Source organism: Amblyomma americanum, chromosome 4 (genome assembly GCF_052857255.1).
Source record: "Amblyomma americanum isolate KBUSLIRL-KWMA chromosome 4, ASM5285725v1, whole genome shotgun sequence".
Taxonomy (NCBI): domain Eukaryota; kingdom Metazoa; phylum Arthropoda; class Arachnida; order Ixodida; family Ixodidae; genus Amblyomma; species Amblyomma americanum.
In genome coordinates, this window is record NC_135500.1 from 187,022,398 (window position 1) to 187,037,130 (window position 14,733).

General features: G+C 49.2%; 1 protein-coding gene across 2 annotated transcripts in view; it reads left to right on the plus strand.

The window, feature by feature from the left end:
* The window catches only part of LOC144128833 (uncharacterized), a 265,849-nt gene that overhangs the window by 154,923 nt on the left and 96,193 nt on the right, over positions 1–14,733 (plus strand). The window lies entirely within an intron of this gene.

The window sequence follows — 14,733 nt, forward strand, 5'->3', positions numbered from 1 at the left end:
TCTCTTGAGAATGCGCTATACTATTTCTTCGAAGACTCTAATATTATATCGATACTCCGGCTGCACTTTTCATGCCTTGTAATCTCTACTGTTACCCCAACGGACCATCAGCCAATCAGCCATCTGTTGTCCACATCGCGTGGCCTAATCAAGCATATGGTCGCCTGTTTGTGTGAACGCAACCGTGTTGTAGCACCCGTTGTTCAGAAAATTCGGCGTCGTCGTCGGCGTTGTGAGCGAAAAATAGAGTGGTGTAGGGTGCCCCCCTCCCCTCCGAAGAAGCAACCTAGGAGGGCCGTCTAGGTCACGTGGCGTCATGACAACCTGCCCACCAGATTGTGAGCAAACTGACCACCGTGGCAGGTGGCAGTTCAATTAATGATAGATCGCGAGAGGATGTTCCGGAAGAGCAATTTGGTTCGCACAAGCCCCACCAGTGGCAGCACCTGCCATCACAGGGCAGTGACGCATCCCTTAACCGCTGCACCATTGCGCAAGGAGTGGTGCGAAGACTCCTAGGGACCTATGGATGCAAAGTTGAGAATGACCAATTCCGCATATATGGGCATTAGCTCATTAACCCTGTCGCGTCATACCCTTGAGGCCGAGCTGTCTCCTTCATATTTTTTTTTTCTTTTGCCCTGGTATGTTCCCTCGAGCATGTTGTTGGTGCTCTTCATGGTTACCTAATGTATGCTATGAGTCTATAATGAAACATTCCACATTCTTTGCCATAACAGTTCATCGCGTGTATCGACATAAAGCGCAGGAGTTCCTTCCTTTTCTGCGTATGTGTATGAAAACTATAGACGTGCAGCTAATGCCATTGTAGGCGGTATCCGGTAAAGAGTTGTGCGCAGTTCGATTCTCGGTTAAATTGCGAGCAACCCATCGGCAATCCGCAAAAAAAAAAGAACAATTCAAGTCCTTGCACAACACTGCCTTGTTTTTTGTAGCCTACTTTTATTATTGTTTCTAGGCGCTAGGCCGAGAATATGCTTGCCTTCGGAACATGCTGCCGGCATCTCATACTATTACGTGCACGGAATCAGGTGAAAAAATGCCGTCTCGCTTGTTAACTTAACCCTTCCGCGTCCCCTTTGTTTTAACACTATTTCTGCCACTCTCTTGGAAAGAGTCGGTGTCGCGGGCTAAGACGGAGAAACAAGAAATGCAAAGCGAGCAACGAACCGACTCCAAGTAGAACTGGTGCAGCGCTGCAGAGGCTAGAACTTGCGTCAACCAATCACAGGTCTCCAATCTCCAGTCTGTTCGAAACGCGCAGAAAATGGTGAACTAGTAGAACTGGGCACCTCGTCAACCGCGGTAGCCCACCAAGGCTGGTCGGTGACGAATTTCTTCTTATCTTTTTTTATTTCCCACTCGTGAAGATGATCTTGAATTTCGTGCCTTCTTCCACAAACCCGGCGCCATTTTCACAAGACACGACGTGGCAAGGAACGAAAGAAAGAAAAGGAAAGAGAGGGATAATGCCGAGAGAGACGGCGTTGCGTACAGAACCCACCTCTTCGCAACCGCGCATGTCTCATGTTTTCTCGAGAAACGCGATGCCTCCTGTCAAATCCATCTCGGCTCCGTTGTCTCCCAGAAGCCGCTGCTGCCGCCTTCCGACAGCGAAAACAAGCTCCTCTTTTTTGTTACAGGCCCTGCCGGGTCAGATTCTAGCCTCGTTCGCGAAATTCGCAGGGCTTCTTCGTGCGCAACCTTCAGCCTGAACCTGCACCCGGCTCCTTTTAGCTGGCTTCCACTTATTTCTTTGTTATAGCGCGTGCGTGTCGCTTCGTCGGAGCGAAGCCTAATGCACCCTTTGCCTCGAAAGGAGCAAAAATAGAAACAATAGCAATCAGAAAAGCGAAAGCTCGTCCTGCGCCTAGAGTGGCGCGAGGGATTTGAATTTGAAAAAAAACAGGCGAGCGTATTTTACAACAAAAGAATGCTCAAACCTTTGTTTTGATGTTTGCGGAAAATAGCGTTGCGGTGGTTCATTGTGTGCGTTCATGGCTTTCAGCCGTAAGTAGGTACTTCTCAGAAGCCTTGCCAGTCATGGAGGTTTCATGTAAACAAAAAGAGAAAAACGGCACATTTCGGATTTGGTGTCATTTGTTTATTTTTTTTTACTCTGCGTTCACGCTTGTTGCCGAGTTCGTCGCGTTTAAGCGCAAGCGGCTGACACTCGCATCATTTTAGGCTGTTCCGATAGGCACCCAACGACGCGTGCTTGATATGCTGTTTGACTGAACTATTCGATACGTTGTGTGGCATTCAGAGGTTAACCATAGATTATTACTCTGACTGTACTGCCTGTTACAGTCGTAATTTTTTTAACGAAAATTAAATAAATCTTTTTTTTTTTTGCAGCGAAAAAGCAGCCCCAGGCGGCAAAAGCTCAGGCTCGAAATGCAATATATTTAGCCGCCCAAAAGCGCGCTTCCTTGAAGTACTTGTATGGAGGTGAAGGCAGCGTGACAGTCAAGCCTGTAATCGCGCGAAGTTCAGCCATTTTTTCAGCTTATAGAAGAGTGGTATTGTATAACCAGTGGTAACAGTCGCAGTACTCCGCGCGAATACTCCCCCCCCCCCCCCCCCCGTCACCTTCCATCGGTTTAAAGAAGGGAGAGGGCCTCGAAATTAGTTTTCTCCGGGAAGGGACAATGAGCCCAAGTCTTCTTAGGTGGTTCCACCGTGCAGGGGACCTCGGCAAGAATCGCCATGCACTGCCTCTCCAGGTTTTCGTTCCACCAGAGGCTCTTTTTCGGAGCGCTTATTTTATTCCGTCTGAATTTGAGTCGTGATTTTGTGGTTTACTGTATTTTTCATTCACTATGGGATCCTCGATCGCTCCACCCTTTAGAAAATGGTGGCACTTGAGTTCGCGAATCTAACGTAATCGAGGCTAAAGTGAGACGCGTATGCTTTTCTTGAAGTACTGCACCTGCGAATCTCTCGAGTGGCTACAAAAGATACGCTTAGTAATGAAAGTAAAGGTCCTAAGCTCCAAAGTGTGTAGCGCGAACTGTTTCTCATGAATGTCAGCTTCTCGGCACCGCCAGTGACCTGTTGTCCAGAGCTTAGGAGGAGTCAGGAGTCCCAGACTCGATAGTCTAACGGCGATACATAGACAAGTCTCTTTTCATAGTGCATAAAACGAAGGAAGAGGAAGTTTCACGCAGTGGTCCCGGGTATTAAGCTTTGAAACCTATACTTCGGTGAAGACGGGGGCTCTAACTATGCCTTAACTATTTGTCTTATTATAAGCGATGGCTGTCGAACTATAGTTGAACCTCGTTACGACGAAGTTGAAGGGGCCCGGTGATTACTACGTTACGGCCGTAGCTTCTTTATTGCCCGTGCTGACTGAGATTCCAATAGGAATCATCATTCCTTCGTTATATCCAATATTTAGTTATAACCAGGTTCGACTAAGAGCATTCGACCTGCCGCGTTTTTTTCATCTCTGGCCCCCAGCAAGTAGATATGTCGAGCAAGTTTTCTTGCGTCCTGCATTTCCTTACGAACGGGCTTTGCGTGACTCTGTTATACCTATTCGCTCACTCACACGATCAATCGCGTTCAAACATGTATTCACATTCAGAATGACTCTTCGGCTTCCGAAAGCGCCCTACAGGTTTGCGAGCTGGCTGTCTAGCTGCCCCGCTTTACCTGCACGTGCCAGTAGGCTCTGGTTAAAGGGGTTCAGGAACGAAATTTCCAATGCAAACAAACGATACGATTTGCTTCGTTGGCGCAAGGGGATGCCTTGTAACGAGTTACAGTCACAGGCGTTGAGTGGAGCATATTTTAATATCACTTCGAATGTTGTCCTAGCAGCCGCTCGGCATTTCCACTCGAATCGAGTGACGTCAGGGTGCACTCTCCCCAATTATCGTGACGTCACCGAACCCAGTGGTTGCTCACAGGAACAACGAGTGCTTTCTGGCGACGCCAACTTCATCAGGAATGTGGTAGTCCAGGTTGGCCGATCGGCTGTGACGTCATGGTGCACTCAAGTGCCGGCGCCGACCGAGGCTGAAACTGCCGGTACAAACTCGTTCGGAATTAAATATCCACACTGCGCACTGGCATTTTGAGCGCATTTTCGGGAACAATAGGACGGTATACATCTTTAAGACGAAAAAAAAAGGGCACCCGAAAAGTATGTGTCTGTACCCCTTAAAACTTTAAAGACGTTACTTTTCTTTCTTCGTTTTCAGTTCTCGCCCTTGCGCTTGTTCCCACTAACATATATGAAGCGAGTGTGAGTGAGAGTGGCGACCTACGCTTCGAAGGCGACGGCAGGAACTCCCGCAAAGACGGAGAAAGTGAGAGTGAAAGGCAGTCGAAGGGTTCGCAACTCTGGAGCTTCCCGACCAAGTCAGCAGCGCCGCCGGAGCTTCTGCCACAAGAAAGGAACGGGCGCAGCAGGCTTGGAAACGCATCAAAGTTTGGTCCCACGGGAGAAATGCCTTGTCAGCTCGGCGAGAGGATTGGCCGCAGAATGGATGCCCTCTCCAATTCCGTCGCCGAGGCACTGGAGACTGGCTGCGTGGAGAGAGATCAGGATCACCTCTGCCAGACGCGGACAACAAATCCCGGGGTCAGCGTCTGTCCGCGCGTTGTTCGGCTTTGAAGGATAAGGGAAGGAAAAGAGAGAGAGAGGGAAGGCAGTAAACTCTAACCTCACCCAGAGTTGCCAGCAGTCTAGTGCTCCCTTTAAAACCAAAGACAGAAGGAAAAGATGCAGAAGCGCATGTATGAGAAAGCGAAAGAGGAGAGGAGGATGAGGGGGTGGAAAGGAAGGCGAACTGGAGGGCACTACCGTACTGGCATAATACATTGCTCCGAGAGCAGCTCAGAGGAGCGTGGCAGAATGTTGCCACAAAAGCGGATTGCATGGGCGGCCCGTGTGTGTGAGGGGGGTCGCCGTACAAGGACCAAGTTTCCAGCCCGCGTCGTTTGTGTGTGTTTCTTCCGGAAACGCTGCCGCTACTCCCAACGCTCGCGTCTCGCCGCTCCATCACAGCGCGGCACAAATTTCGCCGAGGAAAAAAAAAAAGAAGGGATTTCGAAAGATCGGAAAAAGTTTCCTTTGTTTCTCGAAGACTTCAGCTCGGAAAGCCGTATAGAAGGAGAAACTTCGGCGACATGTTTCCTTTTCAGTAGCTTCGTGCTGGCTGCGGGATCGTGGAATTCTTTTTTTATTATTATGGTGCTGCCGTTCGCCCTCTCTTGTCCCGTGTACTCGCACGTTGAGGATGTTGTATGCTTCTTGTTGTCTCCGAATGCTTCCTTTCTTTTTCATTCTCCTCTGCCTTTCATTTCCTCCTTTTATTTCGTCTTTTATTTTTAAGACGGCCCAGGACCGGTAATCCATCGATTTTCCATGCTCGGCTGACTCGCTACAGTTGCGTGTCCGCTTCCCTTATTAAACGACAAAAAAAAAAAAGATTATGAAGGATCTCAGCGAAAGAATTCGAGAGTTCACAGAGACCATTCGCCGGTTTCTTCCGACGTGCGATTTTCTCTAACGTTAACGCGGCACGAAATTTTTTACATCCGTGCTACTTCGCCACGGTTATGAACGCGTGGCAAGAATAGTACAGAACCGCGTAGTTCTAAGAGAACAGGAGCAACAAGAGGCGCGTTAGGAGAGAATATTCATGGAATGGTGGCTCTAGGTTTCGGCACCGCGTTTCTGCGCCTTTCTTCTCTCTTTGAAGCGAAACATTCAGTCGGTGATTTACTTTTTTTCCCTTCCTTGTAAATATGTAATGGAGAACATTCGCATAATGCGTGTTTTAAAGCTGGAGTGTTCTCTGCGAGACGTTAGAGCTCAAATGTGCGACGCCTGAGTGGCGTTAGGCGCGTAATGTTCCATGAAGATAAACACGACGGCCGCTATTCGCTCGAAACACTGAGAAGAGAATAAAGGAGCGATGGCAACTTGGGTCGTCAGTTTTCGAGGCAGTGTATTTGCAAGTCTGAGCGCCGGAGAATTTGGTTAGTCTTCACTGCGCGTCTCTCCCCGAGCTCTGCTTATTTAAGAAATGGCACAGCGTTCGCTAAATGTCTGCGCTCTTGGCTGTCTTTCTCTGGATAAGATGTTCATTTTGGCTCAGCACACAGCATTAACACGTTTCTTAGTTCCAACTTAGTCACATTATACTAAATGTCTTGTCGTTTGGAAAAAGTGCTTGTTTTTCTGGTCGGGATGTCTTCAGTAAAATTCGCTTCGTAATTAATTACGCACGTCTTCTTACGTGAGGTTGTTTAGGATTGGCAGGTAATTGTCTAATGTGAGTGTCCTGTTGGCCAATCGTTGGCCAATCGCGACACGCGCCTTAGGTATCGTTACGTTGGCTGTTTTCAATTGTCTAGCGCCCGTGTGCTAGCCAGTGGGAAGCCGATCTCTTCTACGGAAATCTACGATCAGCTTTGCAAATATAGTTTTCATATATGTCATGAAATCGGTTCTATTTTCATTTCTTAACTTTTTGGGATTCACTGTGCGCAGCTTGCTATGCTTATACTTTTTGCTTGAGAGTTGTGCAGTGTTAAAATTTTCTTTCTAAATTTTCTCCAATTGTCAGTACAGTAACCTGTCGCTGAGACTACAATAACTCGTTTCTACAGCCCGTCAAGTTTTAAATTCGAAAGGGGCTCGATTTCTTGAAAGAGCAAAGCAAAACGTGTTGTGTTCATGGCAGGTCATGAATAAATAAGGGCGGTGGGGGGGGGGGGGGGGGGGGGGTTATACAGTTGACGATAAACCCGCACGTTTAGCGAGGGGCCTTTTCCGGCTCTGGTGAGGTTTTGTGCATCCGGGCTCTGGAAGTAAACAAACAAACGTGGCGAAGGTCAGGGAAACGGCAAACTTACGCCGGGTGCGATGCCATTTCGAGGCCGATCAGACGAAAAAAGAAACACTCTCTCTCTTTCCGATTTCTCGTTTGTTTTGAATCACTTCTCACGAACGGGTTTCCTTTATGGCCGCCGGGGTGCGCTGAATGCCCGAGCCAGCAGGCGTCAGCGCTCGCCGGTGTTGGGCGCAGTCGTAAAGATGCGATGAGATTGCTTCCCTGCTTTGCTTTACGACCCCGAGCCCCGCACTTCAATATAGCGCTCTGCTGGGCCCCGGCAGCAGTTTCCTTAGAAGCACCTCTCCGCAGTTGCAGTCGCCAGTTTACGTTGACGCGGGGCCGGGCCACTCCTTCGATGCGGCTCGCGGGTCTCGCACTGCAGGCGCTCTTGTTGCGGTGTGTCGCGTTGTCACACCCCTGCGGATTAGGCCTCGCCGTAAACATGAGTTCGGAGAAGTGATAGTTTATTTTGTTGTTTCTTTGCTCGTGTCTTTTATTTTTTTATCCTTTCGGCGTGACCAGACGCCTGTAGCGATGATCACCAAAGCCGTTAAGATAATAGAGCTCTTTCTCAGCGCGACTTGCAGTCAGAAATTGCAGTCTTTAAGACCTTGGCAACCGAACGCGGGAAAGCAACCCTGTGGTTAAGGAATGCGACGTGACTGTGCTATCGATTTAGTGCCGGTCGGCATTGGGTATCGCTACCTTTTTGTCGTCTTCTTGTTCTTTGTTTCATTTGAGTTTTGCGAACGCGTTTACGTCGTTGCTGCCTACTTACAAACCGCACACGCGTTCGATTTCTGAAGTAAAAGGGTTGACGGGTTAGAAACTCTCCTGAATAACTGGTAAAACTAATTCGAGTTCGAAACGTTGGCAACGTCTCTCGTTGCGCTCTCTCACACCAAGAGAGTGACGGATGAATTAAATAGAGATGTAAACGCAAGAATAATACTTCCTTTCTTGGACATGAATAGGTCGTAATGGCGCCAAAGTGTTCTGCCTGATTTCATGCTATCGCGTGCAATGCGTTAATCTGATCAACTCTCTACTATTCTAGTAGCGCGTCTCATTAATTCCTCGCTAAGCAATACCTGCTTGTTTCGGTAGTCAGTAGTAGCCTTACAGTGTATGTGACTCGTAATGGCCGTGGTTACAAATTAACTCCGTAGCTTTTTGCCAAGTCGCGTCCATATTTTTCAGTCCCCTAGCTAAATCAACCGGAATGCTTATTTGTCTATTTGTTCTTTCTTACCGTGCCTGGCTTGCTTTGTTTGCTTGTTCGGTTCGGGATTTTTTTTCTTCTTTCTGATTGTTTGTCAGGAATATATGTCTACATGAATGAATTTCTGGAGGCATTTATGTATCCTAAGTCGCGTAAGGCTTTTAAAAAGCTTCTAAGAACATTCCGGTATTCAGTTACTTTGGATTAAAAAAAACGTTTTACAACGTGACCCCTAACTGGCTATCTCAGCATGACCCTTTTGACCGAAACCATTTTGCGCAGGATTCCCATTTCACTGTTCAATGCTGAGCGAGAATAAGGTCGAGAGTTGCGGGAAAGAGTTAATAGCGCATATCCATTTAAATCCGCGCATGCGCCAAGCGGAACCGGGCTCCGCACGGGGAAGTGAATAAACAGAACGCTGGAAAAGAGAGCGAAAGCAGGAAAGCCTGTGGAAGAAAAAAAGAAAAGGAGGAGAGGGAGCTAGCCGGGCAGGATGCGTTTATGGCGTCGTTTACGAGAAGGGCTTTGAGAGTTTTACGAGTTCTGGAGAATGTATCGCGCCTTTCGCTGCCGCCACGCTAACGTGCAGCAGCTAGGGGAAGAAGGGACGCGTGGATGAGGCTGAGTGGAGAGGAGGGAAGATCGGGCTGCAGTAGAAACAAACACTTTTTTTTTTGAAGTCGAGCTTGTGAGAAAGAGAGATATACACAAGGAAAGAAAAGGGTTACTGTGTTGAAAGGCGGGACGTGGCGCGCGACAATGAAAATGTTTTGTTTGCGCTGCCCCCTCGTGCATCCATCGCTTTGAGTTCTTTCTTGGCTGCGAGGTGCGGGCGCACCAGTGTACGCGTGCTCTCTACGTTTCGTGAAAAAGAAGAGAGAAAGAAAATCAAACGCGAAAAAAAAGCTCGGATACAAAGCAGTTGGCGTACAACGAAGGCACGGATATTGTTAGCGAGTGGCCCGGATGTTTTCTCCGCTATAAGAGAGCAGTGAAGCCTTTGTTTCGCTTCTCGGGCCGGCAGTTCTAAATGTTCGTGCGAGGTTTTCGCACTGTTTCTTTTTTCTTTTAATCCTTCGCTCGCTTTATCAGCTTATACCGGTCTCCCGCGGAGTCGACTTTTCGCTCCTAGTGTCCGGGCGTTCATCACGCAACACCCAAGTTTCTTTAGGGTGCGACTTTGCGAAGTGAATTGCCGTCGTCCCTTTTTCTTCCTACTTTTTGTTTCCTTCTTTCTATTGCTGCTCGGGTCGTTGCTGCCTCATTCTTCGCGCCGTTTTTCTCCCGATTATTCTCTAGCGGCATCAGAAAACGCGTTAAGCTGCTATCGAAACAAACAAACAAACAGAAGCATGAAGCGGTAGCAGCCCAGTCTGTCCTCGGGCTATAACTCACAGGCTGGCCAGGAGTGAAAAAGGCATCAAGGAGGAAGCTGAGGAAGCAAAACAAGCAAAGGGGAGAAAGCATTGACTCCTACTCCGGCCATGATACAGAACACCTTTTTTTTTCTTCTCCGGAGTGAAGTGTCGGAGCACTCCTTTCTTCGATGCCATTATAAAATGAATCGCGGTGTTCTGGACACCCTCGCGCGGCCAGCACACATACACATACACGGTGTGAAGTACACCGCGCAGCTAACACGAATTAATGGCTTCTCTTTTCATTGTTCGAAGAACGCGCGCGCGCGCGCGCCAGAGCTGAAGCTCAAACTAATGGCTTCCTCCGCTGGCTGGCTAAGCCTAGTTCTTTGTTTCTAGAAGGCGACGTTTAATGGGGGGAGAAGAAACAAAGGGAGACGAAATGTGCGCATTGAGCGAGTGGCGCGCGGCACTGCGGTATGTGAGGCATGTTGTACGTCTCACGTGAGTATAACAAAAGAATTATCAGTGTGAACAGCCTCCCAGTTAAGTGTGTCGCTGTGGTGATAGTTACTTCGTAGTTATCCTTGCACATTCGCGTCAAACTCGCAAGGAAGACGTTTACGCGCTCTTTGATGTGAAGGGGGTGATTATGACTGCATTCCCGGCATGCTGTTTGGATTTACTGTCGTGCATTTAAAGGGGGGAAATAAAGTGGAGGGGAAAGTTTGAATCGGAAAATGGAGGGAAAAGTGGGATTAGTGTTCTGTGGAATGGCTAGTGGTAACTAAAATAGTGGTACTTAGATAATCTTACCTCTCGCATATTTCAAGGAAGCCTACAGTAAATAAAAACCAAGGAAAGCAGAGGGGAATGTTTTTTATTTTTATTTGTGGTGTTCAATAATGGGAAATTAGCACGGTAATCATTTTTCACCTTAAAGATAAGTGATTAGAAAGAAGAACAACAAACAACCACAAAAACTACGTAATTATTCAGCGGAATTATGTTCTCCTTATGACGTGCGTTTTGTTAACAGCGTTCATTGAAATGTCTGCTGAAAGCTCTGGGTATTTTACCGTACTTAAAGCTTCTGTAAATTAAAGTTAGTCAGACACTTACTTGGTGGACCACTAAGCGCGTCTTGAGTCACCATTCAAGCAGTTCAGACGGTGAACTGTTGTGTGGTGCAAGAAACGAACAAAATAACGTCAGTTACTCAGTCTTTTTTTTTTTACTTTTGTCTTTCTTGGCCTGCCAAGCCGTCTGGCCGCTTTACGAAGTCGGAGCTTCGCTCAAGCCGGCTACAGGCTTAGCCAACCCGACGACAGCGCCCTCACCGCTTTTGTACGAGATTCCCGTTGCTATATCCTGTCGTCTCGCTAAAACCTCGCAGCGTTGGCGAAGATGCAAGTGACATCAGCCAATCAGGAGAGAGCTCGCGCGCCGGAGCAAGTCGTCATCCTGCAGTTTGTGCATATACCGTCTACTCCCAGCTAGGAAAAGGACACGACTCTGCGGAAGTTCGACACTACACCGTACTGTTGTGTCGAGCTTGGAAGGTGAGAAGCACGGCGCAGAAGCGACGTAAGACTTGGCAGCGGTCGCTACCACAACGGTGCACGCTTTTAGTGAGGTTGAGCGCAGTTACGATCACGGCTGTACCGCTCGTTAAGGAGGGCCGCACCGCGTCGCAGGCCTGTCGCGCGGCAAAGCCGCCACTAGAGCTCGCTGTTGCGCTTTCCTCTCTCTCCCTCCTCCAGGGAGCGCCCGCGTCGCATTGCGCGCCGGAGCAGTGATAACACGCGGGGTTTTGCATACCGGAGAAGACGCGGACGGTCGTGAGAACACGCTGTGCAAACGAGGGGCTCTGGTCTAATTTAGAGCACCTGGAGTTGTTTAACGCTCGCCTGAATCCCGTCGCCGCATTCTTTGAAGTGGCGCGATTACAAACACACGCACGTGCGCGCGTATTCCGAGCGAGCCTTTCGCCTCGTCGTTAGTTATAACTTAAGGCACGCAAAACCCGCGCGTCGTCGTCTTATAGGAGCGCAGCCGCTCTGGCGTGCACGGTTTTCCCGGCTGGTCTCTCGCTAAGCGGCCCTCAGCAAATCCAGCAGCGTGCGGCGTCTCGCTGAAGGTTCGCACATAACTTCCGGTGCCTATGGCGCTACGCTTCTCTGCGCAAGGGCGGAAATACAGGCGGGAGATTGGGTGGTGTGCGTCGCAGTACTTCACGTGGTCAAAATTAGTGCGAAAGCTTCCACCGTGGGATATATTTCAGCAAGAGACAAGAGACGTAAAGGTATAGAACTGCAAAAAGAAGAATCCCGCTACTGGCAGCGTTCGCGTGTAACCCTCCCTCCCCCTCACACACGCACGCACGCACGCGCGTCATGGCTAATGATATATCCGCTTCCAAAAATTACTCAAACACTGGGCCAGCATTTAAACTTGTTCTTAAGTATTCTGAGAAGAAAGTATGGTCCGAAGCTCCCGTAGAGAGCCGATGTAATATATGGAGGCTGTCTTTTTGTTTTCTTTCTTTAGGGCCAATCCGCAGGTGGGAGATGTGCTAGGGCTGGCCCTATGACTGCTTGGCATTTGAAAATGCCGCTGGCTCACCCGGGCATCGACCCCGTAGCCGCCGGCCGACTGGCCGACTCGCAGATCGCCTTCTTGGACGTCGATACCGAAAACCTTCCGCTGACCGCCGTTGGCCAATGCGTCTTAGGGTCGTTGCGCGCAGCGCCGCTTACTTCTCCGAAGCCGTGCGCGGTGGCGCCGACTGCGCTCGTGCCTTATTCAAATGACGCCACCGCTGGAGGAGGCTTCCGGCCGCGCCAGGGGCATCCGAGGCTGCGGACCAAGGACGTTCACCGCCCTCGGGCGAGACAGCTGGCGGTGTGGCGGAGCGCGCGTGCGCCTCTCTTTGCTCTTTGTGCGCATATACTGTATAGTATACATCACTGCCGACCGCAACACAGCGGCGGATGCGCGGGAAATGGGGTGGGGAGTTGGGGATGGACGCACTTCGGGAAATTGGTTCACCGGGACTCTTTCCCACGCGGCATTCCCTCCTCTTCCACCGCAGTTTGCAAAAGGCTCCTTTTCGCTTCTGTGTTTTCCCTCGTTGTTTTTCTTTCTTTCTTTCTTTCTTTCTTTCTTTCTTTCTTTCTTTCTTTCTTTCTTTCTTTCTTTCTTTCTTTCTTTCTTTCTTTCTTTCTTTCTCTCTTTCTTTATTCCTTTCTTTCTTTCTTTCTTTTCTGCTGAGTATGCACAGAGTGAACCAGCATGCGGTTGCGCTCTTTTGTCGCGTGCCCCAGTGTATTTTTTTTCGCACTGTTTCCCGTTTTCCCCTTTGTTGTTTCGGTTATTCCAGCGTTCTCCTCCTGTTCAGTGCGCGCACACTGTACAAGCCAGGCCTCTCCTCCTGTCTCGGACGCTTGGAGAATACGCGACACTCCCGCGAGGCCCGGTCGTGGTGCTTAGCGGCGGGCATTATTACCTCTTGCACTTTCTCGCGCGGTTCGTGACAGCGGCGTCCTCTGCCTATAAATGCCCAGGTGACTCGCACGCTCGTCCCGCTTGCGCATGGAAGGGCGGGTGCGCGAGGTTGTTTACGCGACGGGGTTTATACGCTACGCTCCTAGCGGCGCCGAAGCTAGTGGTAGCGCGGTGCAGCGCAGTGTGTGGCGGACTTAGGCGCGATGCCTCCGATGACGGCGGAGCAGGTGGCGTTCGCATGAGCTGGAGCTCTCCGCAAATTGACGCAGCGGATAGGGTATACGGCATACCCAACGCTCCTGCTCGCTTCTTCCGCGTGACCCTTGGAGCGTTGAGGCTTTTCGAGGAGTGGTAACAAGCGCGCTGAAGGAACTTTTTTTACGGCGCACTATGCGTGGGGCAACGAGGAGTTGTAAAAAACGGCGAACAAGTTGAGGCACTCCTAGTTGCGAGCAGAATTCTGGGAATGAACTTGAGAACCTTACTAAAGCACGGAGGTAGAGGATCGTGTCCCTGAGTAACACTGGCGCCTCAAGAATTTGTGGTTTCTCTAAGAGCCTGGCCGGTTTGAAGAATATTGAGATGAGGCTGAGAGCAGCTCAGCGAACGATGGGATGTAATCTTAAGAGTGTTTATGCGTGGATTAAGGAATAAAAGAGTAGTAGGAATGTATGCGCGGGCCTTACCTGTGTCACTCAAGGCTGGCACGTTTAGTGCGGCTGATGAAGAGCAGTAAAAGGCTTGAGAAGAAGAAGGGTAAAAAGCGGGAAACTAGAGAAGGGAGGGAAAGGTTGCTTACAAGCTGTGTGGAAAGATATGTGAGTGGAAATATACCACATGCCTACCTTCTCGCGGTTCAACCAGTAGGCGGACCGGCCGGGTCTTCATGTCTTGGCCTGCTCCTTGAAATACCTTGCTGGGCGAAGTTTTGGGAGTACCGACAATCGCAATCGCGGCTATCGCAGGAACAGAGCATACTTGCTACGACGTTTCAGATTTCAGAGCGATAATGGGCAGCCTTTTCGCTTGGTGTGGGTTCTGACCTGATTGCCAGCAATCTTCGATGTTTCGAGTTCAAACTCCTAGTGGGTTTGTGGCTCGCTTTTTCTGTTCGCTGCTTCTTGGAGGCTTGGAAATAAATACGCACAGTGGGAAGAAAGTTCTCACGTCTCCTTCACGACGTATTCTTTGATTATTTAGACTTGCGTTATCACCTTTATACTATACCACGTGGAGGCGGCGTGTAGGTGGTCCATCTAACAGGACTCATGTCTTACCATAACTTAGAGAAACGTACCCTAAGTTAAAATTAATGTCAGAATTGCTTGGACAGAGCTTGCCGTGCGCAGAACTGATAGCATCTGGTCTGTTAACAGAGTTGACACCAAAGAATGGATAACGTAGTCAGTGGTGCCATGTGATCAGGAAGAGCGACGAGGCTAAGATAGTTGATGGGATAGGACGGCCGCCACTTTGCTAGACAGGCGTGACTGAAGATCGGGGGAAAGGCTTTTGTCCTGCACAGATCTTGACTTCTAATAGTAATTGTCATCCTTTTTCTTTTCTCCCCAGACGCGCCACACGTGTGCTAGTCGTCGCGTTTACAAGCCACTACGTGTTAAATCCTTGTCAGGAGTTTCTTATAAGTGTGTACTCAATTTGCAAATTTTTTTTTTGCTTTCAGTTAAGGTGTTTCGATTGCTGACATGCTTCTCAACCGACGAACGAGCGAGTATGTATTTAACTCGGTAATGTTTTTGTTTGT